The sequence below is a fragment of the Hesperophylax consimilis genome, chromosome 9, assembly GCF_061612785.1.
Source record: "Hesperophylax consimilis isolate HC1 chromosome 9, BYU_Hcon_1.0, whole genome shotgun sequence".
Lineage (NCBI taxonomy): Eukaryota > Metazoa > Arthropoda > Insecta > Trichoptera > Limnephilidae > Hesperophylax > Hesperophylax consimilis.
The window spans coordinates 21167024-21193841 of record NC_142844.1 but is presented as its reverse complement, the minus strand read 5'-3'; the positions used below and the strand labels follow the sequence as shown (position 1 = coordinate 21193841).

The 26818-nt window shown below is 34.2% G+C and overlaps 1 protein-coding gene across 2 annotated transcripts in view; it reads left to right on the top strand.

Moving 5' to 3' along the window:
- The window catches only part of LOC149421057 (ATP-binding cassette sub-family G member 1), a 138338-nt gene that overhangs the window by 3858 nt on the left and 107662 nt on the right, over positions 1 to 26818 (top strand). The window contains exon 1 of one of the 2 annotated variants that reach the window (XM_089635771.1): positions 26342 to 26627. The exons of the other annotated variant lie outside the window; for it this stretch is intronic. The gene's annotated coding sequence lies outside the window, so the exon portion shown is untranslated. Of the gene's footprint in view, positions 1 to 26341; positions 26628 to 26818 lie in introns of those variants that run through there. 2 annotated transcript variants of the gene reach the window in all.

The following is a 26818-nucleotide window of genomic DNA, read 5'->3' as shown; positions in this document are numbered from 1 at the left end:
TTCAACACACTTTTAAAAAATGATAAGAAACGATGAAAATATTTTTTTTAACCTAACCTACTTAACCCAGCTAATAAAGTTTTTGTTTCATCACTTTCCATGACTTTATATAACTTTTTAAAGATGTGATGAATTATCATTGTGATGATTTATCCGGTCACCGTTTAATATTTAATATACACCACCCTGCAGACAAATCAGTTCAAAAGTAGTCATAGAAGATGGCTGCCAGGTAATTTCCCCTCACCCTAGATTTGGCTTCAATGCCATTCATATAAAATCGCACTAATGCTTTGTCCAGTGCTTTTTAGGTCCATTACTAATAAGTAGAGACCGGATTATATGCATATGCATATTTGCATATGCAAATGCATATTTAGACCCTTTTCAGCGGTAGTTGCATATTTTAGCAAATAATTTGAGATCTTGCATATTTACGCTTGATATCGTTCAGATGCCTCACATAGCGACACTGTAGACGTCAGATAGCAAGGCGCGCGGCCAGCGAAGCTGAGCGAAGAACTGATAACTGATCTTACTGATCGCTACGGCCGGCGGCCGGAGCGGGGGGGAACCTCTCTCATCTTCGCCTGCGCTCGCGCCTACTCGGCTTAATTCGGCTAATTGCCGAAAACAATTCATTCATTCGTATGAGGGGTGATTTGGTATATTTTTATGTTAATTCAGTGAATTGCGAATTTTGTTTTTGACTGGTCGCACGCGCTGTTCTTTAGAGTTTCGTCTAGTGTTTTGTTTGTTTGCACGAAGATGTACATTGTGAAAGTGAACCATGCCCCCTGATAAAAAAGTGCCCATATGTGGATAGCTGAATATCCTGGAATATTTACATACGACGGAAAAGTTTTATACTGCTGAGTTTGCGAGAAAAACATTTCTAGCACAAAAAAGTTCCAAATAGACCAGCATGTCAAAACCAATGTTCATATCGCAGGAGTGCAGAAGAAGGGCCCACGACAACAAGTTTTTACAGTGGCAAGTAGCAATAACAGTGAAGTAACCTCCAAAGGTAAACAACAAAATCACTTTAGCATGGATCTATGTGAAGCATTTCTTGCAAGCAATATCCCTCTATACAAACTGAAAAATCCTGCCTTGAAGGATTTTCTCAGAAAATATTGCATAAATCAAAATATACCGGATGAATCTACTTTACGTAAAAATTACATACCATCAATTTATCTGCATGTCCTGGAAGAAATACGCAATGAACTCAAGGATAACATCATATGGATTTCAGCTGACGAAACCACCGAAACTTGCGGCCGTTACATTGCAAATTTGATTGTTGGTGCATTAAAACTTGAACCTTCACCTTCCTGTTTGGTGGCCTGCAGAGAACTCGAAAAGGCAAATCATTCTACGATCGCCAGATTTGTGAATGAGGGTATAAAAAAATATTTCCTGAATCTTCTGTGCATGAAAATGTGTATGTGTTGCTCTCAGATGCTGCCCCCTATATGATCAAAACAGGCAAAGCCCTCCAAGTATTTTATCCCAATTTGATTCATGTGACGTGTTTTGCTCACGGAATTCACAGACTCGCCGAAGAAGTAAGATCCGCGTTTGCGAATGTAAATAACCTGATTTCATCAGCAAAGAAAGTGTTTCTTAAGGCGCCTGCTCGTATAAAGGCCTACAAAGAAAAACTGCCAAATATCCCTTTACCTCCTGAGCCAGTAATAACACGTTGGGGTACATGGATCGAAGCTGCGATGTTTTACCATGAACATTTTGAAGCCATCAAGGGTGTTATCAATGACTTCGATAGTGCAGAGGCTTTGGCAGTTTTCCAGTGCAAAGAATCGTTTGACGACGCCAGTATTAAAAAAAACCTAGCTACTATTACCACTCATTTTGCCTACATACCTGCAAATATAAAAATGCTTGAAACTCATAGATTGGCGTTGAATGCATCTATTCAGGTTATGAAGGAAATTCGCCTTATGAATTCCTAGTTGCCAAAGCTATTCCCGAGTAAACTCAAAGAAAAATTTGAAAACATACTGAATAATAACGCAGGGTTTGAACCTTTGTGCCAAATTGATAACTTCATCAACGGGGTAGGTGAAATTTTGCCCGGAACAATAAGTTCAAAAATCGCACCCAAATTTAAATTCTGTCCAGCCACATCAGTAGACGTAGAACGTTCCTTTTCCGCTTACAAAAATATATTAAGCGATCGTAGACACAATTTGTCTACAGAACATTTAGAACAGTACTTAGTCATATACGTTTTTAAAGGTAAATTCTAAATTTTATTGTTAAATACATTTTATAATTGATATTTTCGAAAATATAATTGTTATCCTTGAGAACTAATAGCTTACTAAAATAAAAAAATATATGTAAAAATACGACATCCTGTATTATTTCATGTTGCATATTTTGACCTTTTAATGGATTTTCGTGCATATTTTAGCTATTTTTATTGCATATTTGCATGCATATTTTGGGCTATTTTTGTTGCATATAATCCGGTCTCTACTAATAAGGAAAGAATTCGTAGAAGAAATGCCCATAAATCAAACGAATCATTGCACAAATTAGACGAATTATTGAATAAACATCCTATTCGCTGATAAATTAGTATGTAACCTTCGGTAATTCAGCTATATTGTGTTTAGGTTGACTATATTAATATGTAGCGGTTATGTCACCGCTCCTAGAGTCATCAAAATCATAACCAGACGGCATGTGTTAAACAGCCGAGTCAGCAATTATTCTTTCGAGACTTCAATAATAATATCAGTACCATCATACGTAGACTGCTGACTTGCATATAGGGTGATGCAAACGCCCAGACAATAAACAGAGTCAGCGGTTCTGCGGGTTCGAAGTCCAGACGCTACTCCAACCCGTGCCAGACGAGAACAAAGGAATCGGCAGCTATATAAGCGGTGGAGGACCTAAGTACATCAGTCAGTCATCATCAGTCAGTCATTCATTCCACATCGTTCCAGTGACAACTGGGGGGCCCTGCGCCCCTCCGCAAAGGACACATACCCGGCTTCGCCCTTACCATCATGGACTCTACCGGGACATCAACCTAGCGCATTGTCCGGATCGTCGTCCCTGGCAAGCGCTACTCGGATTACAAGCGCCCTGGTCCCAGCGTCTCTGACCAGCGCTTCTTCCACGCATCATGACCACCACGAGGACACGCAGCATCCTCACTGGTCACACCGCGCCCGTTCAACTGCCTACAAGGTCCACCGCACCTTTGGCAGTCTCGTCAGCACTGGAGTGCCTGAAGACCTACGTTCTTCGCCAGCGCCTGACCTTCATCGAGTCCTGGTCACCAGCGCCCGGCGTCGACTCACTGACCCGCGCTTGACCACCACATCATCGCAGCAACCGGAGTATTCAACATCTGTCCTACATCATCTCCTCGTCACGGCAACTGACTCAATAAATGTATTATCCTGACTCTTAATAAACACTGCAACAACAACATCCATATCTTACATTGTCTCACTACCAATTCCCAAAAATACATATAAATAAATTATTTCAGATCAAAAGTTACACAAAGAGATAACCCTTATTTTGCAAAAAATATTCCATTCGGATAATTAGCTATCAAAGTGTACTCTTGTAGTTGATAAATGCTTAAATTAGTATTAAATAATATGTAATTATGTGTCAGGTTCACTGGCGCACTTTGGTGATAAAGTCACTCGCGTGTTTATGGCTCTATATTGTGTACTTAATAAGAATTAATTAATATTAATCAACGTTGGCATACATTGATAGACATTTTTATAGTTCAAATTCTGTGATGTTTGTAATGAGATTAATTTTTAACCCTAATATTTTTTCGTTTTTCAAGAAATTATTTAACATGTGCTTTTCAGCGGGAACATAACAAGTCAATCGGTTTAATTGTTGGCAGATGAATCATCTAAATGCGTTTAAGATTGACGATTGATTTTATTCATTAATTTCATTCATTTGACATATATATCCAGCTAACAATAAAACACCCTAATATAATGGAACTTCCTTCTTCTTCTGGCGTTAGTAAGATTAGATTGTTAATATTAATTTTAGTTGTAAGTTGCTAAATATGTAAATACTCGTATATATGTCGTTAAGATAGTAGTTATAGGCCTTAGTCGTAAGTCACTAGATATAAGTCTTAGAGATAAGTCAGTAGTTCTAGTATTAACTATTTAAGAAATATATTTGTACAGCGCCCTTGAGGTGATTTCTCACGAAAACGGCGCTATATAAATTAGCCAAATATTATTATTATTATTTTCGTACCCCTTTAGACTAGTGTCAGAAATGACATTCTGACATGGTTGGTTTCAATTCCGGGGAAAAAATCAAGTAAGGTGTATTGTATTTTCTGTCTTCAGATGTTTTTTTTTTTCGTTTAGAGATGTGATTTTTTGAGCAGCTATTTAATAATTTTCAGTAAAAACTTTTTCTTTTTTATTAAAACTATTTTATCCGGTAAGACAAGAGATCCTGGATTCCATTCCTAGTTTTAACCGTTATTTTTTTCTGTGTCTTGTTCTGTTTCATGTTTCGTTTTGATTTATTAGTATAATTTTCTTCTTCAATGATATATTTAATAATGTTTTCAATATTTTTGTAACTTGAATTTTATGGTTTTTCTGGCCAACACGTGTATTAATTTGGGGATGTTAAATAGCTTTGGGGTATTTTTTGTTGTAGTGTAGGAATTTATTTCTACCTGTTCACCATAAAACGGTTATGCACCAATATCGCCCCTGAGGTGATATCTCACAAAAGCGGCGCTATACAAATTGTCCAATAAATAAATAAATATGACGGAGAATATTACAAATGTGAGGTGCATGTAAGTATAAAAAGGTGGGGACAGTTTTAATATTTTTTGACACGCGTCAAAAGATAATTGCTGTCTGTAAGTGACGTTGAAAACGTCGATGGTCAATGAAGAATCGTTAAGGCGATGCACTACGTCGTGTGATATTTTAAATTGAGCCGCTATCAATAACAACCCTTACGTAGACGGCGATAAGGTTTAAATTCCCGCAAGAAAAAAACATGGCCAAAAAGTGCCTTTTATTTTATTTTGTGGATGTTCAGGCATAAATATTTAATTTTTTTCGATAATTTTATAAATAACTTAATTTTCCACACTATACAATAAAATCATAACCGAAAATGGGTTCGTAAGTAGGAGATTTTGAACTTTAAAGCATTTTTAATAGGCCTTTACATTATTTTTGTCTGGGCTTATAAAAAGACTTTTTTTTTAAATACTCGATTATTTCAAAGGCCAAGATGTATTCTACTCGCAGTATTTAATTAAAGCATCTGAAACACTTCTAGGCGACCAAATTTTCAAACCAAAAACACATGATTTTGGCATCGCCTGTTGATTGGCGCGTTCTGATAGGAAGAAGTCATCGCTGTCAGAGTACTTTCGGTACTTTTTAGACACGTATAAGTTAACCGCTGTCAAAATAGGAGAATTAAGTATGGTTTCAGAGATTAACTTTAAAAAATGAGTGCCTTATAATATTTTTCGCCGGGCTTCTGAGTTATTGACATCCTGCAGCATTCCAATAACAAGGATGGATACTGAAATGTATAGTAGGTATGTACATTTCCTCATATGCAAGAAACTCTTAAACCTCATTTGTACTCTCTCTCTATTTCTAGGATATGTTTTTAAATTTAGTAAAAAACAAGGCCAGCATTCTTGCAATAATGCAGTTCGTACTAAAACCATACCCGTGCAATTCGCTTGGCTAATTAAAACTTTTCTGTTATTCTTGCTTTCTGTTTTTTTGCCGATTACCACTTTTTATATCTTGTGATTATTAATTATTGTCGATAATTATGTCTAATTATACGTTGAAATTTACTATCGGATCATAGTTTTGTAGCCTCGTCTATAACATGAATGTCTGGCGCACACTTATTGTTCAATAGCACTAACTGTAGCTGCAATCCTTTATTGGTTTGTTATTAGTATTGGATAAATAGTAGGTATTTAGTATTACGTTTTTTTTACATAATGGTAGTGGATAATAAAACGTAATGGTAATAGATACTCTGAGTATCCCCCTGGTGAAATACCACTGTTAAGGATCGAAATGTTGCTTGAAATAGTGGCTCGTTTTATTTAGTGAGCAGGCCTGAATAGTAATATACTTCCGAAAGTTCCCAAACATTACTCTTTTACATTCATATGTTAACAACTAACACGCATATTAGAAAACTGGATCTTGGGGTGAAAAACATATCCAACGCGCTACTACGATTGGTGTAACTACGATTACAACAAATTTTTCTTGTACTATGGTACTAAACTCTCCAACAAATCCCAATCTCATTTAAAAATCACAACAACATTATAATATTTTAAACTCAAATAAAAGTCTGTATACAAAACATATCAGAAATCGAAAACATACTGACACCAAATACAGACTGAATCAGAAACAACACAACCGCACTAAAAAACATGCTGACACCAAATACAGACTAAATCAAAAACCACACAACTGCACTAAAAAACATACTAACACCAAATACATACTGGATCAGAAACCACACAACCACACTAAAAACATACTAACGCCAAATACAGACTGAATGAGAAACCACACAACCGCACTAAAAACATGCTGACACCAAATACAGACTGGATCAGAAACCACACAACCGCACTAAAAAACATGTTGACACCAAATAAAAACTGAATGAGAAACTACACAACCGCACTAAAAAACATGCTGACACCAAATACCGACTGAATCAGAAACCACACAACCGCACTAAAACTCGGATAAACATATCCGATTTGTATTTACATGGGACACTTATTGACTTTTTCTTAAAGTCTAAATGAATATTAAATTTTCATTAGAATAACTTTTATACTAACTTTTGAGGGTTATATGGGTAAATTAGTTGAGGATAACGTTTTTAATTCATACATTGTAATATGTGATCGACAAAAATGACATTAAATCACTACGTTCCAATGGCCGAGTGTATACAGATCCTGGTTTCAATTCCCAGTTGAGACCGTTACCTTTTTATTTATCTTTGTCTTGTTCTGTTTCATGTTTCGTTTAGATTTATTATTATCATCTTGGTCTTCAATTTCTATTTAATTTGGCTGAAGAACTTTCGCAATTGGACAGGTGTTCAATGTGTAAAAAGTTTCTTACTGTTGACTGAGAACCGGAAGAAGTTGTTAGGTTAGGTTAGGTTAGGATGAGATGATTGCTAACCTTGATTCTTTGAAGAATATGGCAGTCGAAGAAGAAGAAAAAAACTCGTGTAAACTTTGACAATTTATTACTTAGTTAATTTCTATTTTCTCTCTTGTAAGTTATTTGGCACGGCTTGCAATAGAACATCAAACATTGTATGGTATTATTGGCTCAATGTACCGTACGAGACAGTGAATGTGCAACAGATTTTCTTCTTTATAATCAACGAATACAATGAAATCAATCAAAAATTCTTGCTTGACATCCTTTCACCTTCGCTGTTCTAGGTGTTGAAGCTTTGATGGGAAGTAATTTATGTTATTGTGCCCTAACATTCAATTTATTTTTCAAATACATGACACTTGTCTATCGTTCATATATTATCTATAAAAATATACAATGTTGCTTCACGTGGCCAGTTACTTGGCGAAGTTATATGATTGGTTTTCGACTAATGGACGTCAACGGCACGGTGACGGCAACGTCAAAGGCGTTTCATATCTTTGATACGTTTGAGGGAGATGTGTGATAATGATTACTCAAATATTAGTGTGTAAGAAAGAGCTGATTGTGAAAAAGAACTAAGTTTTAAGTTTTATTTGTGCCGTTGCCGTACCGTAACCGCAGAAATTATAATTGCCCCCACTGCCGTTATCGTCACCGTGCCGTGGTCGTTGGAATTATAAAAGCAACTAATCTCAATGTGCTTAGAAACCACATAGGAAAATTATTTCATAGACTTCTAATATTATGTATAATAATATTAATGCATTGGTGGATCATTAATTATTGCTCCGGAAAATACCTAATGCTGCGTTTACATTTGCGAACTGAAATGCGAGAGCCTAGAATTATGGGAAAGGAACGAAGCAACCACAAGCGGCGTTTCCCGCCATTTGCTGTTGATTCGTTCGTTTCCCATAATACGAGGCTCGGATCGCGTTTCGGTTCACAAATGTATCCGTACCTTAACATGAACCCAGTATCACAGTCCTTAAAAAATTGTAGAACTTTTCCTCGTTTGCTGTCATTGATAGGTAATGAGAGCTTTATTATCGCTGTTAGTTCTTTTGTACCATACATTAACATTGATGCCAATATGGCAACCTGCAAGCACTCAAATTTGTCTTCATTGCGGTAATTACACGCCTATAAAAGAATTTATAACTAATAGATAGTTATTCATTGGAGTAAAAAAAAAATATTTTTTATTGATTTTCCTTACTTGTTGTCTCGTAAAATTGTGTCAGTTATATATAGAGAGAGATCTCAATGCTACGTATACATGCGCGAGCTGAACTGTCGAACTGAGCCTCAAATTATGGAAAAGAAATTAAACAACCGCAAATGGGGCGAAACGCCGCTTGCAGTTGATTCGTTCCTTTCCCGTATTTCTTGGTACGGTTCGCGTTTCGGTTCGCAAATGTATACATACCCTTAGAGTATCTGCTGTCTTTATCGGTTTCATACAAGACTTGTGAGTAGGGAGAGAACGATCGTCCATGACGTACGTACGAGTATATACAACCACTCTCTAAGACTACTTTATCAGTTTTTTTATTGTTTCCCGGCGGAGATACGTTTGTAACTGCGAACAATACGTGAACGTTACATGGGATGAAAATATAAATAAAATTATACCAAGATTGTATATTATAATAATGCTTTGCCAATATGTTGGCTTTGTTGTAAATAATAGATAAGGAAAATGTTTAGTTTTGGATTAGTACATCGTTACTAGATAATCAAACATAGCCCGTGAGTGTGGTTTAATCGTTACAAGTAATGTGTTATGCAATATTATCAGAGAAATGACTACCACTGATTACAAACTCCTGTACTGTCAATTATGAAACGTAATTAAGAATATAATTTTATTGTCTAGAATCAATAAGTACCAAGATAATTTAATTAAATAAATTTTCCAAATTAATTATTTAATTATGGTTACACAGCGGTCTCAAACTGGAGGTCAACGAATCAATTTCATCATTCTAGAAATATTATGCAAAAAAATAATGTTTGTTTTTATAAATAATGATTGCATTAACATCTATTGGTTAGTCTAAAAACATATCAAGTATGGCGGTTTTTATTAGTCTTACTATTATAAAAGCTTAAAATGTTAATATTTTTTACTTATTTTTATATAAGTACTTGACTTATATTATCTATACTAGTGATCCACTATCCATTCCCATTATTGAAATATTTTTCGCCATCTTATTAAACTTCTTGATTTTCCGTAATGCAGTAGCAAAGATATTAGAAGAACGAGATATGCTATGTTGGCCGCCGGACCGTAGGCGGAGTACTATCTAATTAGGGTACTTTGAATACTATCGGGACGTGTACGCACAGAAATCTGTTCTATGTATTAGTGCGGATACCTTAGCGTAAGCGAAGGTGTGCAGTAGTATTGGTGAACAAAACCGGAGACACTCGGCAAAACAATTCCACACAGTATGAACAGCTCATAGCACATCTCGTTCTTCTAATATCTTTGTGCAGTAGATATATTTGTAAACCCTCCACACTGCATCAGCAATAATGACATAGGCACCGATTGGCAAGATTTCTCTCAGGGTCCTCCTGTGTGGAGTTAATCCATGTTATAAAAAAATCAACTTTAGATACGCTTGACCCCAAAGGAAAGGCTTTTATTCCACTTTATTATACGAGAAGCTTTACTTTAACTAGATAATAAGGCTAACTTTGTCTGAGCTTTTCAAAATTATGGTATTGTCGTTGAGATAGATAGATTGTTATAGATCTTTTGAAAAAATTATATTTCCTTATTGAAATTTAACAATTGTATAATTCCTTATTTGAAGCTTAAAAATTGTATAATTCCTTATTTGAAATTTAAAAATTGTATAATTCCTAATTTGAAATTTAAAAATTGTATAATTCCTTATTTGAAATATAAAAATTGTATGATTCCTTATTTGAAATTTAAAAATTGTATAATTCCTTATTTGAAATTTAAAAATTGTATAATTCCTTATTTGAAATTAAAAATATATAAATACATATTATTCTATTAAGTAGATGGGTATTTGAATACATTATATCTTATGATTTTAGAGGAAAATTTGGTTTTGATTTATTATTAAAATAGAAACATATTTTGTTGGATATGGGGTCTACTATTCATAGAACTTCTGATACAACCTGTTTTTCCATGATCCATCATCTGCTTCTGGTAATTAGAAACCGTTTGGATTTCTTCGTTTCACCTCAGGCACCGATTTTCCCATTCTTCACTGAGACCTAGTACCTACACAGAACATACGAAGCAAAATGAGTATTGCTAATTTATCTAGAATATTTTCAAATGATTGGTAATCCCGTTAAACACGGGATTACAGGCTCTTGAACGAATGAATTAATAGATTTCCTGATAAACTTTTACGATTTATCACGATGTCGGAACGGTGACCGGGTATCTCATCAAAATGACAGTTCAACACACCTATATAAAGTCATGAAAAGTGATGAAACAAAACTAGGTTAAATATGTTACATAGGTAACTATTTAACCTAATTTTTGTTTCATCACTTTTAATGACTATATCACTTTTTAAAGGTGTGTTTAGTTGTCATTTTGATGAAATATTATGGAACCTTTTCATTGATACCTTACAATGTTTTTTATCTCTCTTGTTCAGTATCATGCCTAATCTTTACCATAATTATAATATAATTTCCACGGCACATTTTTCTCTCCAATTTACCACAAAAATATTTCTTAAGAGGACATAAGACGTCAAAATAATATCAGTTATGGGCGTTTTTAGTGGGCGCGGCTATAGCCCTTAGAGTAATACTATAGCCCAAAACATTTCGTTTACGCCCCGCGTTGGTCAAAATTTCGCACAGTGTGACATAGTTTGATTTCACACGGACAAGTTTTATAATTATAAATTTAAAATGATAATAATATTTTTCATTATTGTTGGCATTGGTTAATGAATTGCATAATTTGCATGGTGTTTTGAAAATCGTGGTATCTACATACAGTATATAATCATCTGCAGTATGCAAGGCATCCCAAATAATCATAAATCACAAATACTTTTTTGTTATTATTTTTTTTCTTGATAGAACAATCCCGATGAGTTAAAAATATACAATACATACATAGGTGGGAGTAATTAGGTACAATTTTACATTGGTATTTTGATATCAAAATTATAAGTTTCACATACGAAACAGTACAAAAATAGAAAAATAAAATATTTTTACTAATAAAACTTTGACATAGAAAATAGTTCGTACATTACAGTTTTTTACATCTCAGATTTTAGATTTTATTTCTTGCTAGAGCAATCCCGATGAGTTACAGAACTCATTGTAGGACGAGAGGAATTTACAATACATAGGTGGGATTTAATGGGTAAAATTTTATGTCAGTATTTCGATATCAAAAAACCTTCACCGTCCAATGCTTTATTTTTCTTTTGAAGTGGAAAAAATATGTCATCGGAAACCAAAATGAATGTACTTCTTATACTCCAAATTGAATAAGCTCAGGAATCGCTGGAAGTTTATCGAGTGCGTATACATGTATATACCTACATATTTATAGATATATAAAATTAATTAAGCTGTCATTTTACAATTATGTTCTGTAGAAAATTTAGCCCAAAAATTTACTTTTAAGTGTTTATTTATGTAGTACCGTCTCAATTCCGTTAAGCATTTTCCTTGGTGCCGTCATTTTGTTCGGGATAAAACTCATTTTGTCTTCTGTTTTCCCATATTTAACTGAAACGTACGTATATATTAGCCAAGAGATTTATTATAAATTGGTTCAATTTTACCTTAAATTTGAAAATCATTTCAACGTAAGTAAGTGCAGTAACTTGGGGAGATAATTGTACAATTCTATCTACAACAAATGATCTAACAATCTAAACTTAAAAGATGAATATCTCTTTTTAATATTCGAATGACTTTAGGTACTTTATAGGCAACATATGTCTAATTGTCTGTATGGAGAAAAACTTTCGATGTAGAGTATTTGTTTTATGGAAAAAAAACTTTCGAATTTCCAAAATTTTATACCGGTCACTTTGTATAATACCTTATACTAGGGCAGACCCAGTTAATTCTTGAAAAATCTGTTTGCATTTTAAAGTAAAGCAATTTTTGGTTTAAATATTATATTAGGTATTTATGGCATGTCTGAGTTCTTCACAATCAGTTCCAATTTTTCTGTGTCCAAAAATTGGTGTGACTGAAACCCAAATAATATAATTTATATGTAAAAAGAAACTAGATTGTTTATAATTATTATATTTGAAATACTAGTATTAAAGTTCTTACGGCTGTGTTTCCTTTAGCGGTATAGAAATTGGAAATTTCAGAGAGTTATATTTTGATTAATTCTTATGAATATATTAATAAAATCTCTAAAGTTTCTAGAGGGATTCGTCGGGAAGTTACTAATTCATCGTCTACAAAAATAAAATCTGGTGCTTGCCGCTTATCTTACAACATTTTACAATTAATAAAATGTACATACCTTTTTCCATAATATATTTAATGATAAGGTCCTGTTTTTATTAATCTTATATATAAATAACTTGCATCCCTTCGAATCCCTCTAGAAACATTTAACATTTTAGTAATAAGCTCATCAGAAATAATTAAAATTTGAACGTCGGGGCAAATCCCCGTTATCAGGGTATTGTGTCACCTTAATCACCCACTTATCTAATCGTTTTTCCTTCTAAACTTTATATTTCCGCCAATTATCGTCAAGTCTTTTATAACTAATTTGTACTTTTCATATATGAAGGAAAATCTACTACCAATCTAAGCGTATGATTAATATTATCACCATACAATTTATTAACTCTTTGAACTCCGTTGTCGCCGCCACGGCTACATAGGAAACATTAGAACAACTCCGATGGTGCCGTAGCGGCGACATAAACAATGGGTATACATTTTATTGTTTAAGGTTAAACGCAACGCTCGTTGTATTCTACGTGTTCACAGATGGCGTTAATTAATTAATTTTGTTTAAATACGCTTTTGCAAGGTATTGCTTTACAATATTAAGACAAATCATTTGTTTGCGCCCGTATATACGCAATATGAATATGAATCAATAGTTTTGTTCGTTTAAAGACTTAATTCTTTCGAGAAAGGCACACAAATACAATATTTTACCGATTATTCAATCCAATATTGTATTTGTATGCCTTTCTCGATAGAATTGAGTTTTTATATGGACAAAACTATTTATTCATATTCATATTGCGTATATGAGGGCGCAAACAAATAATTTGTCTTAATACTCTAAAGCAATACGTTGCAAAAGCGTATTTAAACAAAATTAATTAATTAACGCCATCTGTGAACACGTAGAATACAACGAGCGTTGCGTTTAACCTTAAAAAATAATAGGGTCTATTTAAAGGTATACACATGATTCTATTCAGTTTTATACAGTACCCACATACGATTGGTTGTGCTTTTTGCTCTGTTTTTCATACATAACAATTACTAGGCATTAATTTTATTTGAATATTTTTTACTGGGCAATAAATATTCTCTCTCTATCAGAGACCAGGCTCAGTGGAAAACTCTATATTTTAAGAAAAGGTCCCAAGTGGGACTGTGTGGTCTGCGCCAAAAGTGCAGTAAAAGGTGGCAGACGGGAAACCAGTGAATACTGTGACACGTGTCCTAACCAAGCCACGTATGCATTTGGCCAACTGCTTTCTAAAATACCACAAGTAAAAAAATTATAAACATTAGAAAATGCATTTTTTTCTTTTAAAGAATCTTTTATAATTATAAATATGTATTTCTTAGCATAAGTGTATCATTTTATTTACTGCCCTACCAAAAACTTTTTTTAATTTTCTAAAAACATCGTAATTTTGGAAAAGTATGGAGTAGATGGTATAATATTAAAAAATATTTGTAATACAAAGGGTTAAACATTAACCAATTTCGGTTGTCGGTGCATGAGTACATGCCTGGAGTGGTGTGAAATATTCTTGGAAGGGAATTTTTTTCTTTTGGAAGGCAATGATCCTGAGTCAAATATTGCTTACGTAAATACTTTCAGCTACTGTAGTACCTACATACCCATGAAATGAAAGATAGATATTTTTTTGATATTCGGTCTAAAAAGTTCAATAATGTCGTCAAGACAGTATCGACAATAATTTCATTAATACTTTTGCAAATTTGCAATTCCTCAATAGCATTTTTTATAAATTAAAAAAAAAAAAAACATTTCGGTATTGACCGTGTGCGGGCTGTGCTTGGTGTTTCAGTTCTTCATCGAATTTTTTTATTATTATTCTGTGCTGAGGCGGACTAAAGTTATTCATTTCTGTTTTATTAGTTTTCTATGTCGTTTTTGTGTTTTGTTCAGAGTTTTTTCATTAATCTCTTTCAGCCAGATTTTTATTCTTGATTTGTGATCATTAAAATTTTCTATTCGCTTCATATCAGGGGGAAATATTGTGGAGTTTCCTCGCAAAATAAATGTAATTTCTTCCCCCGAATGTGATTTTATGACCTGGAATATTTTTTATGTCATTGTGGTTTGACCGTGTTTGATTAATGCGCGGTATTGTAGAGGATTCAGTATTTTTGAATAGTTTCAATAATATATTTTTTAGCATTTAAATTTAGATTCGGACTTTTCGTTTAAAATTCAAATAATTACGACTGAGAGCACTGGTTTTTTTTCACCTAAGACAAGCCAAGTCTGTCCGAAGAAACCTTCCTACAGAAGCAATAAAACTACTTATCAACTCTTACCTGTCAGTGTTTAATGCAGCAGCACGGCTCATAACCGGGGACTCTAAATATTTGCACATTTCAGAACACCTTCGTAACCTTCACTGGCTCAAAAGTGCCCTGAAAGAATCCAGTACAAATTGTGCTGGATGGTGTTTAAATCCATCAATAAAATAGCCCCACCCTATATCTGAACTATGCGTCCTGGAAAACACTGGTCCGAGGCAGTCAATTCTTAGATCAGCAACATCATCAGCTGTAGGCAGACAGATGGAACCTTAGCACAAGCCAAATACTAAGTTTGGTGATCACGCTTTCGGAGCATCTGGGCCGAAGGCTTGGAATAAACTCCCTCCGGATCTTAAGATCCATAACAAGTCCAACAGAATTAAGGTAGGTAGCTGGTAGCTGTCATACCCTTAAATTAAATATACCATTCCTGAGAGAAAGTCCAATTATATCCAATTTTCCAATTATTTCCTAAATCCTGTATCTAAATTTGGCTAATAAACAATTAGTTAATGTTAATTAAGTGTTAATCTCGAGTGACCTACCAGGTAAGTATGGTACTGAATAATATCTCCATATATAGTCAGTGTATTATGTATTTGTACAGTGCCCTTGAGGTGAATTTACACAAAAACGGCCCTATATAAATCATCCAAATATTATTATTTATTATTATTATAATTGTATCCATTATGTTACGGCTTATATCAGCATTCCAAGCGTGATTTCGCTACAACACTTAACGGCTATAAGTAATACCTTATACTGCAGTATATGTACATTTAAGACAGTTCATATTACTTCACCTGACACCAAGTTGGAAGCGCAATATTTCATCACAGAAGGAAATTCCAAACGAGGAAAAGTCTCAATTTATATATACATGTTCTCGGATAATTTCAACATAATGTATATTTTATTTCGTACGTCCTAGTGAATGCTATGGATCAAGCGGAGGAAGTGACTAAGGCGTACCGCTGATAGCTCCGTCGTGGTACCTGTCTTTCTCATGAAATGACAAATAACAGCTCAAAGCAAAGAAGAGCTCTGGTGTGGTATTTCAGTCTCTTCTTGTGTGATGAAATTAGTGCAATTTTCATCCATTTTGATACATTCATCTTTAGGCCAGATGTTATGATTCTGTTTAGATGTCATGCCGCCAGTCCTGTTAGTCGTTTGACAGTTCCATCGTCTTCTGATCAGAAGTGAGGTTAAGCCTAAAATTACGTCGTGGGTCTATGGAACCCACATTGAAACTACCCCTCTGCTTCTCTCGTCCTATTCACCACTGAGTCCCTCTCAGCATCTCTCGAGCATCTCAGTACCTTTCTATATTCTGACTGAGATCGCGTATGAGGATAGTCAGTTAGATAAGTTTTCAAATCCCGCGGGATTTCGGAATAGAATTAAGAAATTCCGCGGGATTTGCGAGATATTCATTAATGGGGAAAATTTTTATTTAAATATTGTTTTATTATTTGGTGTCAATTATCTTAAAAATATTTTAAAAAGGTAACATAATAAGTATTATTAGATAAAACAGGTCGTAAAAATATATTTAAAACCATAAACAGAACTCTCACACGGTTATTTGAGATCAATTATCTTCATACTAGTAATATTATAAAAAGACTAAGACTAAATTATTTTTAGTAGTGTTGTAGTATATGGAGAGTCCTATCACTCATACATACGTGAACGGCAAATAAAAATTTAGTAACTTTTTAAAATCACAACTGAGCACAAAAAAAAGATCAAACATTGCATAAAACCCGCGGGATTGCCGGATGCGGGATTGAGAAATCACAAACCCTGGACAGTATGACCGGTCGGTAGCTCAGTTGACATCGCGTTTGGGTTCCACCCAGACATAGTGTGTTTAATTCCTTGGCTAACTAAGTCCTCCATCACAACACAAGCAACATTTTACGCTTACTGTGGTGGTGGTAGGAGATTTTCAAATATTGTCAGGTTATTCGTAACCCGGGAATGTGTCTTTCTTTAAAAAAAAAAGTATAAATTAAAGTTTGTCTTGCCAATTTAGCATCTGATAGGTAGGTAGATACTTGTATTCCATGCAAAAAAAATCACTTCAGTTTCACATTGATTTTTTTACAAAAATACGCTTATTCTAGAAAAACTTGCACTAACTAAAAAATATCGCTGAGATGTGATTTTTCATTTCCACATAAAATTATTATGCATTTATACAATACCCGTTTCCTACTTTTATAAGTAAGGGTAGCGGGTTCAATGTCCTCGATCAAGTTCAAGTACGGTTACCAACGCCTTCTTTCGAAGTTGCCGGTTTATTTCTACACAAGTGCAAGACGCATTTTACTAGATTATAAATGGTTGCATGTTTAAAAAACGTATTTATTTTTTATATACTATCTTTCCTCTCCTTTTATCATTTTCTAATTACACTAAATTACTGTTAATCACAACGTATTACTTCAAACCAATCTATAAATATGAATGTCTGTGGGGGACTGGCGGACACTGGGTGGGCGGCGTTTGTTTGATTTGTATACAAATCTACAGTTTTCGAAGATGATGAAATTTTACACACTTCACCTTCGAAACAAGAGTAAGGTCACTGCATACATTAAATTTAGAAAACCACTCGGGCAGCGCCGGGGACTTAATTAGCATTATTTTATTATTGTGGGTTTTAACTCCACCAAAACACATTATTAAAACCCGACGCGACCCGATGAAGCGCGATGCGTGTTGAGTCGAATCAAATGTATTGTTTTCTATAGACCAGAATCACACTATAAACATCCGACGCGAAGCCATGCGCGCACACGCCATCCGATCCAGACGTGCCAGGCCTGCGATTCTGGAGTTAAACGATCAATCGTTTTCGTATGCGCCGTCTTCGAGTGAAAAACTACTAGTCGTCGCGACTAACTTTTTCGAATGTTTCAATTTTACGTATTCTTGAGCGTCGAACGGTCGAAGTTGGTAGAAGAGATGATTATATTGGCACCCCTGTGAATATTGTCTATGTTTCTGATGTTTTTGGGATTTCTATGGTGTGACTGTCAAACGGACAACAGTTATTCGTTATTCAAAACAGAAATGGCTGCGGGACATATTACAAATTGCCAAAAGCAACTCTTAATTGAGCTTGTAAGCTCCGATAAAGACTTAGTAAGTGGGAAATTTTCACCCACTTTTACATTTGCGGAATCCGCGCGGTAAAACAAAAAATGACAGCTAGACTAGATTTTGACAGCCAATTCCATAGAAACGCTAACAACCTACCACTCGCTGCCCTGTTTCTACTGGTTATACCCAGTAGTTGTCGTGTGGAATGACTTTTAACGTTTGGCGTCGAAGTATGTACCTTCGACCAATTTCGGGAATAGCAACGACGACCAACGTACGTACTTTCGACGGCGATTACGAGCGCCCTCGATTCAGGAATAGAGCCCCAGGTCGGTGTGTTGCCCATGGTGGGGGTAAACACGCCACCCGACGCGGCTTGCGCAGTATGTTTCTAGACAACACCCAACGCCACGTCAGTCGTTCGAGAACTGTCACAGAGCATATACGGAATTTATGCCAATTTATTATTATTTTTGCATTTATTTAGTGAAATGACCGACAAAAAATTAATTGAGTTGGTAAAACGATATCCTGTTCTATATGACATGAGTTTAGCTACATACAGGGATCATACTGTGAGAAATAATGCATGGGAAGAAATTGCCGAGCAAATGAATACACGCGGTAAGTTTTATTAAAAATATTATTTATTATACAAAACAAATTGATATTGTATACGCCTATATCATTGTGGTAATTTTTGTTTTTGTCTACCTCTCCTCACAATATCAAGTTGCCACGGAACGGCGCCTTCAGTACTAAAATATTCCTTGAATTTGTTTCTTACTGAAAAAGCATACTGTTTGAAATTTCTACGAATGAGATTTAAGTGCTCAAAAGCTATAGATTCTGTCAAATTCGCCTGTAATGAATCATCACAGTCTGGAGGCAAATCATCCGTGCCTAAATAATTATGTAAGCAACATGTTGCCAGAATAATTTTGTCGACCATGTCCGGTTGAACTGCCATAGGACCAGCAAAAACATAATCTTGATCTCAATATGCCAAAGGCATTTTCGACTATACGTCGGGCACGACTAAGCCGATAATTGAATATTTTATTGGGTTCATTGTTACGAACATCATTCTTGCTGTAGGGTCGCATTAAAAGTGGTTTCAAGGGAAAAGCTTCATCTGCAACAATCACATGTGGCAATGGTTCTGAATTTAGAGTTGATGGTTTAGGGGCGGGAAATTTTAACTTTCCATCTTGTATTAATTTGCCTAAGACGGACTTTTCAAATATTCCACCATCACTGTTTTTACCATATGATCCGAGGTCTATGACTAAGAATCTATACTTTGGATCTACAAAGGCCAGTAGTACGATTGAATTTGTCCCCTTATAGTTCCAATAATTCTAGCCACTATTTATAGGACAATTAATGATCAGATGTTTTCCGTCTAGTGCCCCACAGCAATTGGGAAAATTCCAATAATTTTTAAAACCATTTTCAGATTCTTCCCACATTGCAGTTGTAGGTTTTGGCATATGAATTGGTCCCATTTTCTTCCAAATTGCATCACAAACGTCTTGTATTATTTCTCGTACGGTACTGAATCCCATTCGATAGTTGAATCCTAACGATCTGAATGAACTACCCGTAGCTAAAAACCTATAACAGAAAATAAATAATATGATTATCTTTTGTTTCAGTGGAAGACATAAAAAATAAATGGGGAAAATTAAGGAACTGCTTTACCAATGCATTAAAAAGACATCGCAAGAAGAGTGGTCAAGCAGCAACTAATATAGTTCCTTGGAAATTTGAAAAACAAATGGAATTTCTGTTGCCACATATTAAAGGGAGATCCACAGTTACAAACTTAGGTGATACATATGTTGACGATTCAACACAAGATTCTGAATTGCAATTTTCTGAAGATTCTGCAATTTCACCTCCTCCCACCATTCTGCATACAACAAGGACCTCTTCAAAGGCATCTGCTGCAAGTTTTACTCCGAGACGTACAAACAAAAGTGATAGTGACAATAATTTATTAAAAGAAATGGTTGATGTAATGAAAGCGTCGCAGGACATGAGACAGAAGAGATCAGCAACTGATATGGACGAAAATGACTATTTCTTTTTATCAATGAGTAAGCAAGTAAGAAAGTTACCTAAAACAGACCAAGCTGAAATTAAATTTCAATTACACAAGCTTATACACGATTCGGAAATGAAAATGTTAAATAATCGTGAACGAATTCTGAATACTCCGATTAATGTAACTGAGAACAAAATAATTCAAAATAAAAATAAACCATTGATTGTAAAACCAGGACAAAGTACATAAACACGCATTATAATACCAGAAGAAGAAAACACAGATGAATAACCAAACAACAAGTGATTATAGTACATATATAATTTAAATACAAATAATATAATGTCAAATCCAATTTCCACTCAATATAGAAATGACGATAATTCACTATGAGTTCAATATGAAGGTACTTACCTAAGACAAATAGCAAGTCTTTCTTTACAGCTAATGGCTTTGCGAAATGTCGTGTCTTTCTTGTGTATGTCACTTTGAATAAATTCGTGTATTTCTTCAAATTGTGTTTTAGTAACCCGAAAATACATATGAAATCTTTCATTATCTTGAAGTAAGTCTGGATACAGAGTATGATATTCACCACACATTCTTCTCTTTTGATTTATTTCATGAACCCAGTAACGCCTAGTTATTCTCTTTTTCTTGAGTCGTTTAAGTATCATATATGTACCTATAATTTGCATCAAATCTTCTTCAAAGTCTTCATCTGACTCGTTATTTATTAAATCCATAGTACAAAACCATTCACTTCCACTTAGGGAATGCAATCCCGGTATACCGGGATCCCGAAATACCGAGATCCCGCAGACATTTAGCGGGACTAATCTCGGTCGAAAATTTTGCGGGATCCCGCTGGACTGGCGGGATTACAGAGAATTACCTTCAATTCACTCACAATGCGCTAATGACTATTGTGCCAATCAGCGTGGAAGCTGAACGAGCTTTTTCAGCCGCTGGCTACCTTGTGTCCAATATCAGAAGCCGTTTATCAGATGACACAATTAATACTTTAATTTTTTTACGAAGCTATTTCCAAAATAATGTTTAATTAAACTTATGATGCTCATTGTGCAAGAATATTGTTTATCGTGTGAAAGTTATTATTTAAATTTAAGTTTCAGTTCAGTTAAGTTTCAGTGTCGGCAATCCGAGCGTTTATTTTATTTTCATTTGTGTACATAGATTTCTTTTACCCACCTCACTAGACCAAGTCTGTTCCGAGGCGGGTATGTTATGTAAATTTATGTCTTATTCTTTGCCAATTTATGACTTAAACTTTACCTATGTCTAACTAAAGGTATACCTATTAATAAATCATTTAAAATGTCCCAAAGAACTTGTTTTATTATAGGAAATAAATTTAAAACTCTAAAAACAAGGTTGGTAGATCGAGGTATCAGGTCTTTATTATACTATTTATTAGATATTTAAGTCCACTCTGCTGGATCCCGCGAATACCTGGATCCAGCGGGACTAAGATTGTTCAATTCCGCAAATACCTGGATTGACATTTTCTTGCGGGATTGCATTCCCTACTTCCACTGCTGTTAGCTAACTGTATTCAGAAATTGCTAGTATGTCGTGGCGTCGCGTGTTGGTAATGTGCACGGTGCATATCTGATGTCGAGACGTGGCGTCGCGTCGCGTTTTAATAATGTGTTTCCTCCTTTAGTATTTCATCGGTCTATTAATTTGTTTATTTCGTTCCGGCTCTGGTTCAAGATGGTGGCAGTGTTAGATACTACTATTTTTATCCCACCAGGGTTCGCATGATCATGGTTCCTACTTCGAGCTGTCAAATCGGAATAATCAGTATTATGGTAACTACCGGCCCACAGTGGGCTGAAAATCGCCTTTCATAGACATAGAGACTTGAATTTTCAAGGGTATTTTTTTTGCTAGAAATGGATTCTGCTGATCATTACTATGATATAAAATGTCGTACGAAGAAATTGCGTGTACAAATGAAGGAGTTATAATTTTTTTAAGAAAAATTTGTATGGCGCTGACATTAAAAATGAGGCTATCTCTGGAATCATAAGGTTGGCCGTTCTATCTTTACACACAGATAATACTACTATTTATTTGTATTTTTTGACATACTTCATATTGTGGCGCAAAGTGCGATTATTATTTTATAAATCCTCAAAGTTGAAAAAAACCCCTTTTTATGTTGATGATTCATTTTAATGCTTAAATGCTTTTAGGCTTGCAGTGTAAATAAAATATTATAAACTAGACAAAGCATACTCATATGTAAAGCATTTAAGCATTAAAATGAATCTTCAACATAAAAAAGTTTCAAAATCACAAGTTTCGCCACAGTACAAAGTATGTCAAAAAAATACAAATAAATAGTAGTATATTTGTATGTAAGGATATAATGGTCAACCTTATGATTCCACAGATAGCCTCATTTTTAATGTCAGTTCCATACAAATTTTTCTTAAAAAAATGATGACTCCTTCATTTGTACACGCAATTCCTTCATACAAAATTTTATAGCATATTAATGATCAGCAGAATCCATTTCCAGCCAAAAAAAATACACTTGAAAATTCAAGTCTCTATGAGGCGATTTTCAGCCCACTGTGCGGCCTGAAGAAAGTTTAAAAAAGAATTGTCAACGAAATTTTGACATTTCTTTGGACAAATTATAGTGTTTTTGCTTTCTACGAAAATACTAAGATTTTTTTCGAGTCATTTTTTTTCCTACTTACTTCCACCTCATTTTATAGTGTTTTTGCTTTCTACGAAAATACTAAGATTTTTTTCGCGTCATTTTTTTCCCACTTACTTCCACCTTATTTGTGTCAATTCAAATTTTGTAAGCTACTTTATAAATTAATTATAATGTCTTTACAGAGTCGTCTGTGAAATTCCAATATGATCAACGGAAAACAAATAGAGACGGTGAGCTAGTTTTATAATTAATTTTGGAATTTCACAGACGAGTCTGTGAAGACATTATAATTAATTTATAAAGTAGCTCACCGTTTTTTAATTAATTTTGTAAGCTACTTTATAAATTAATTATAATGTCTTTACAGAGTCGTCTGTGAAATTCCAATATGATCAACGGAAAACAAATAGAGATGGTGAGCTAGTTTTATAATTAATTTTGGAATTTCACAGACGAGTCTGTGAAGACATTATAATTAATTTATAAAGTAGCTCACCGTTTTTTAATTAATTTTGTAAGCTACTTTATAAATTAATTATAGTGTCTTTACAGAGTCGTCTGTGAAATTCCAATATGATCAACGGAAAACAAATAGAGACGGTGAGCTAGTTTTATAATTAATTTTGTAAGCTACTTTATAAATTAATTATAATGTCTTTACAGAGTCGTCTGTGAAATTCCAATATGATCAACGGAAAACAAATGGAAACGTTGAGCGTTAGTTTTATAATTAATTTTGTCGTGGAATTCCCAAGTAATAGTGCATCATAAACAATAATGTGTAGCATTAGGTAGGCGATACATTACTTATGGCTTAGCTTTTTTCAGCATATCGCTCGCCATACACTACCAATCGAAATGTATGGCGAGCGATATGCTGAAATAGGTCAAGGAACGAAAATATAGCGTGGTCTGTCACAGGCTTTACCAATGAAAAAAAAAAGTTACATGATTTTTTGTTTTGTTCTTAAATTGTGGAAGCCCATCAAAGTTCCAGTAAAGCTTAGCGAATTGCAAATGCAGATCTGGTCAGTAAAAACAGCTAAAGCCATTTCAAACAACTTCGATTCTTAAACGGTCGTCTCTCTCCAGGGCGATACTGAAAGTATGAGAGTACTTATCTTCTACCCTGATACGAGGTGTTCATATAAGCAAATTTGATTTATTTGTCCTGTATAAATTGTAAAGCACGCGATATAAACTTTTTTTGCCCGAGTCGAATTTGGAACCTTAGATCTCTAGTCGGGAACCAAACAGCTTTCCGTGTTTCCGTTAAAGTCATTAGAGAGGTCTTCTTGTTAATTATTACCTTCCTCACCTGCAACAGTACTTACCTCACCTACAACAGTACCTAACTCACCTATTACTGTACCTACCTCACCTACAACAGTACCTACCACACCTACAACAGTACCTACCTCACCTACAACGGTTCCTACCTCACCTACAACAACGGTACCTACCTCAAATATTTACATTGAATAACTCAACACATTCATGAATCATTAATTCACGTAATATTGACTGTTTATTTTTTATTAATTTATTATATATTTGACCACGAATCATTCCATCATTCATCATGTGGGTTAAATGCCCTCAAAAATATTTACATTCCATTATTGAATTAAGATATGCAGTTTATTTATTATTTGTGATTAGCATTATTTATTTCAACCTGTTTTATTTAAATCGGTGTACATGCGTTATGAAAAATACAACACATCATATTACATACTTTAGTGAAAGCATGTTATAAAAATTGCAATTTCAACGAAGATATGTAATTATGACTAATCTACTGCATGACATTGATGGGGAGAAATGTATATTTCACTATCAGCAGTAATGTTTAATTCTAGAACCCCTTTCTCTAACTCCCGACTCGCGTCATTCATTGTGAATTCATCGTTCTTGTAAAATAGCCACTAGCTTATTCGTTCACATTTCGCTGCGTTTGTCGGTTGTTTTACCTCCGCACTTCTTTATCGGCTCTTTTATAGCTGCTGTTTCAGTAATGAGAATGAGTTTGATTTTGAACGTGAATTTATTATTCATCTCAGTAGGTACTTATGTATGTACGTCGCTGATAACATGAATTATTGTGCTTGCATTTTGCATTCGACATTATTTAGGTACATGTGAAATAAATGTTAGTGTGTTTTGTTAATTCTGTTTGAGGAAACTTCGACGTGAAAATATGATCTCTCTGGTTTAGTTTGAAACGCTTTCTGCAGAAGTGTCTGAAATATAGTTATGACAAGTGAATGATAATTTGATTTTTTAATAAGGTGTTAAGAATTTTTTATAATTCTTTGAACGTTTCCTGAATGTCAGATAGTGTTACAGTTTAAAACTTTTACTCCGGTGTTTTCTCATTTGCAAGGTCAACCTATTGAATAATTATATTTGGTAAGTTCATATATTTAAAATACACATTCACAAGCACAAAATCTAGTCCGAATTAATATGTTAGAATATATCTTGGCAAAGATATTTTCTTCGAATTCGAGAAATGCCTATATATGTCGGAACATATCTTGTGATATCATTATTTTTATTACCACACAATTAAGAAAATCTATATCTATGTTGCTGTAATATTTCAGAGACTTTTAATGCTTACCTTTATATTTTCGGCTTAAATACACAAATTAATATTAGCTTGTTTCATCATTTTGCTGTATAAAAACACCAAATCTGCTAAAACTCTTTGTTATTTTGTGTTTATTTAGCATTCTTTATAAGTTCAAAAATTTTAGGTACATTAAATATGTTTACTATCTCTCTTTTTAATATCCATAGCTAAGCTACACCCTTTATCCCAAAAACAATAGCAAAAAAAAATACAATGTTGCTATCGCAAATCTGTAGCATTTTAAAAGAATTATTTCTTTATCTCGTACCAAGATGTGTGTACCGAGTTAAATGGCCTTAGTAAATAGTTTTTTTATTCGAGATAATTCTATTTTTAACATTAATATATTTTTATTTGCCTTGTGGCTTTTATTGGGCACAAAAATAAAAACACACCTTTTCTGTTTCCAATTATTGATGTTTCCACTAAGATAACTAACCCAGGCAAATAGTTTTCTTCGAGGTAATTCACTTTCTAAAATACGCATGTATTATTTGCCTGTACATCATAAAGCTTTTATTGTGCACACAAAAATAAACATCTACAAAAAACCAAGTTATCGCTACCTCTCAGTAACAATGCAACTGGTACCAATAAGTTGTACAATAGCAAATAAAATACTTGCAACGAGCAGTCAAGTACACGTAGAACACAGCTTACCGCCCCGTAGCTCGTACCGTTACCAGGCTACGCATGGATGTAACCCATCGTCGAGTAGTCATCGGCACTGTCGATAATCCCACCCATCCACCCGATAGCCGGTAGCCGCCTACATGTGAATAAGCGAATAGTTGTATTTCAACCCGCGTGAAGAGAAGTCTGGCCCGCTGTTATAAAATTATACGGTCCAAGCTTTTGGTTTGAAAAATCAAACCACTAACCAATAGAACACTTGATATTACCGATGATTTATTCAATCGTGTTTTGTATTTCAATGTTCTTACTGTAGAATGAGTAACTAAATCAATGACTAATTTTATTGTTTCGTTCGGTTTTATACGGAGGTGTGTTAGTGAATTATTTATAAACAGTCCATTGTTTTGCTGATGAATTATGTGAAATTTAATGCAATTGTTCGTTTTATTTCGCTGAATTTGGGTATGTAAATGAAACTTGTACTCAATTGATTATTATATTTATTTGTTGTGCAATTCGTGTCTGTAGTTAAGTGTATTATTTTAAATATTATTTTATTGTTTTGGTGATAGAAAAACATTATTTTTAATGTAGTGTTGTTTTCAGTTTCTTAAAATGATTCGCATTTTTTATCGCATTTTAAATAGGTAATA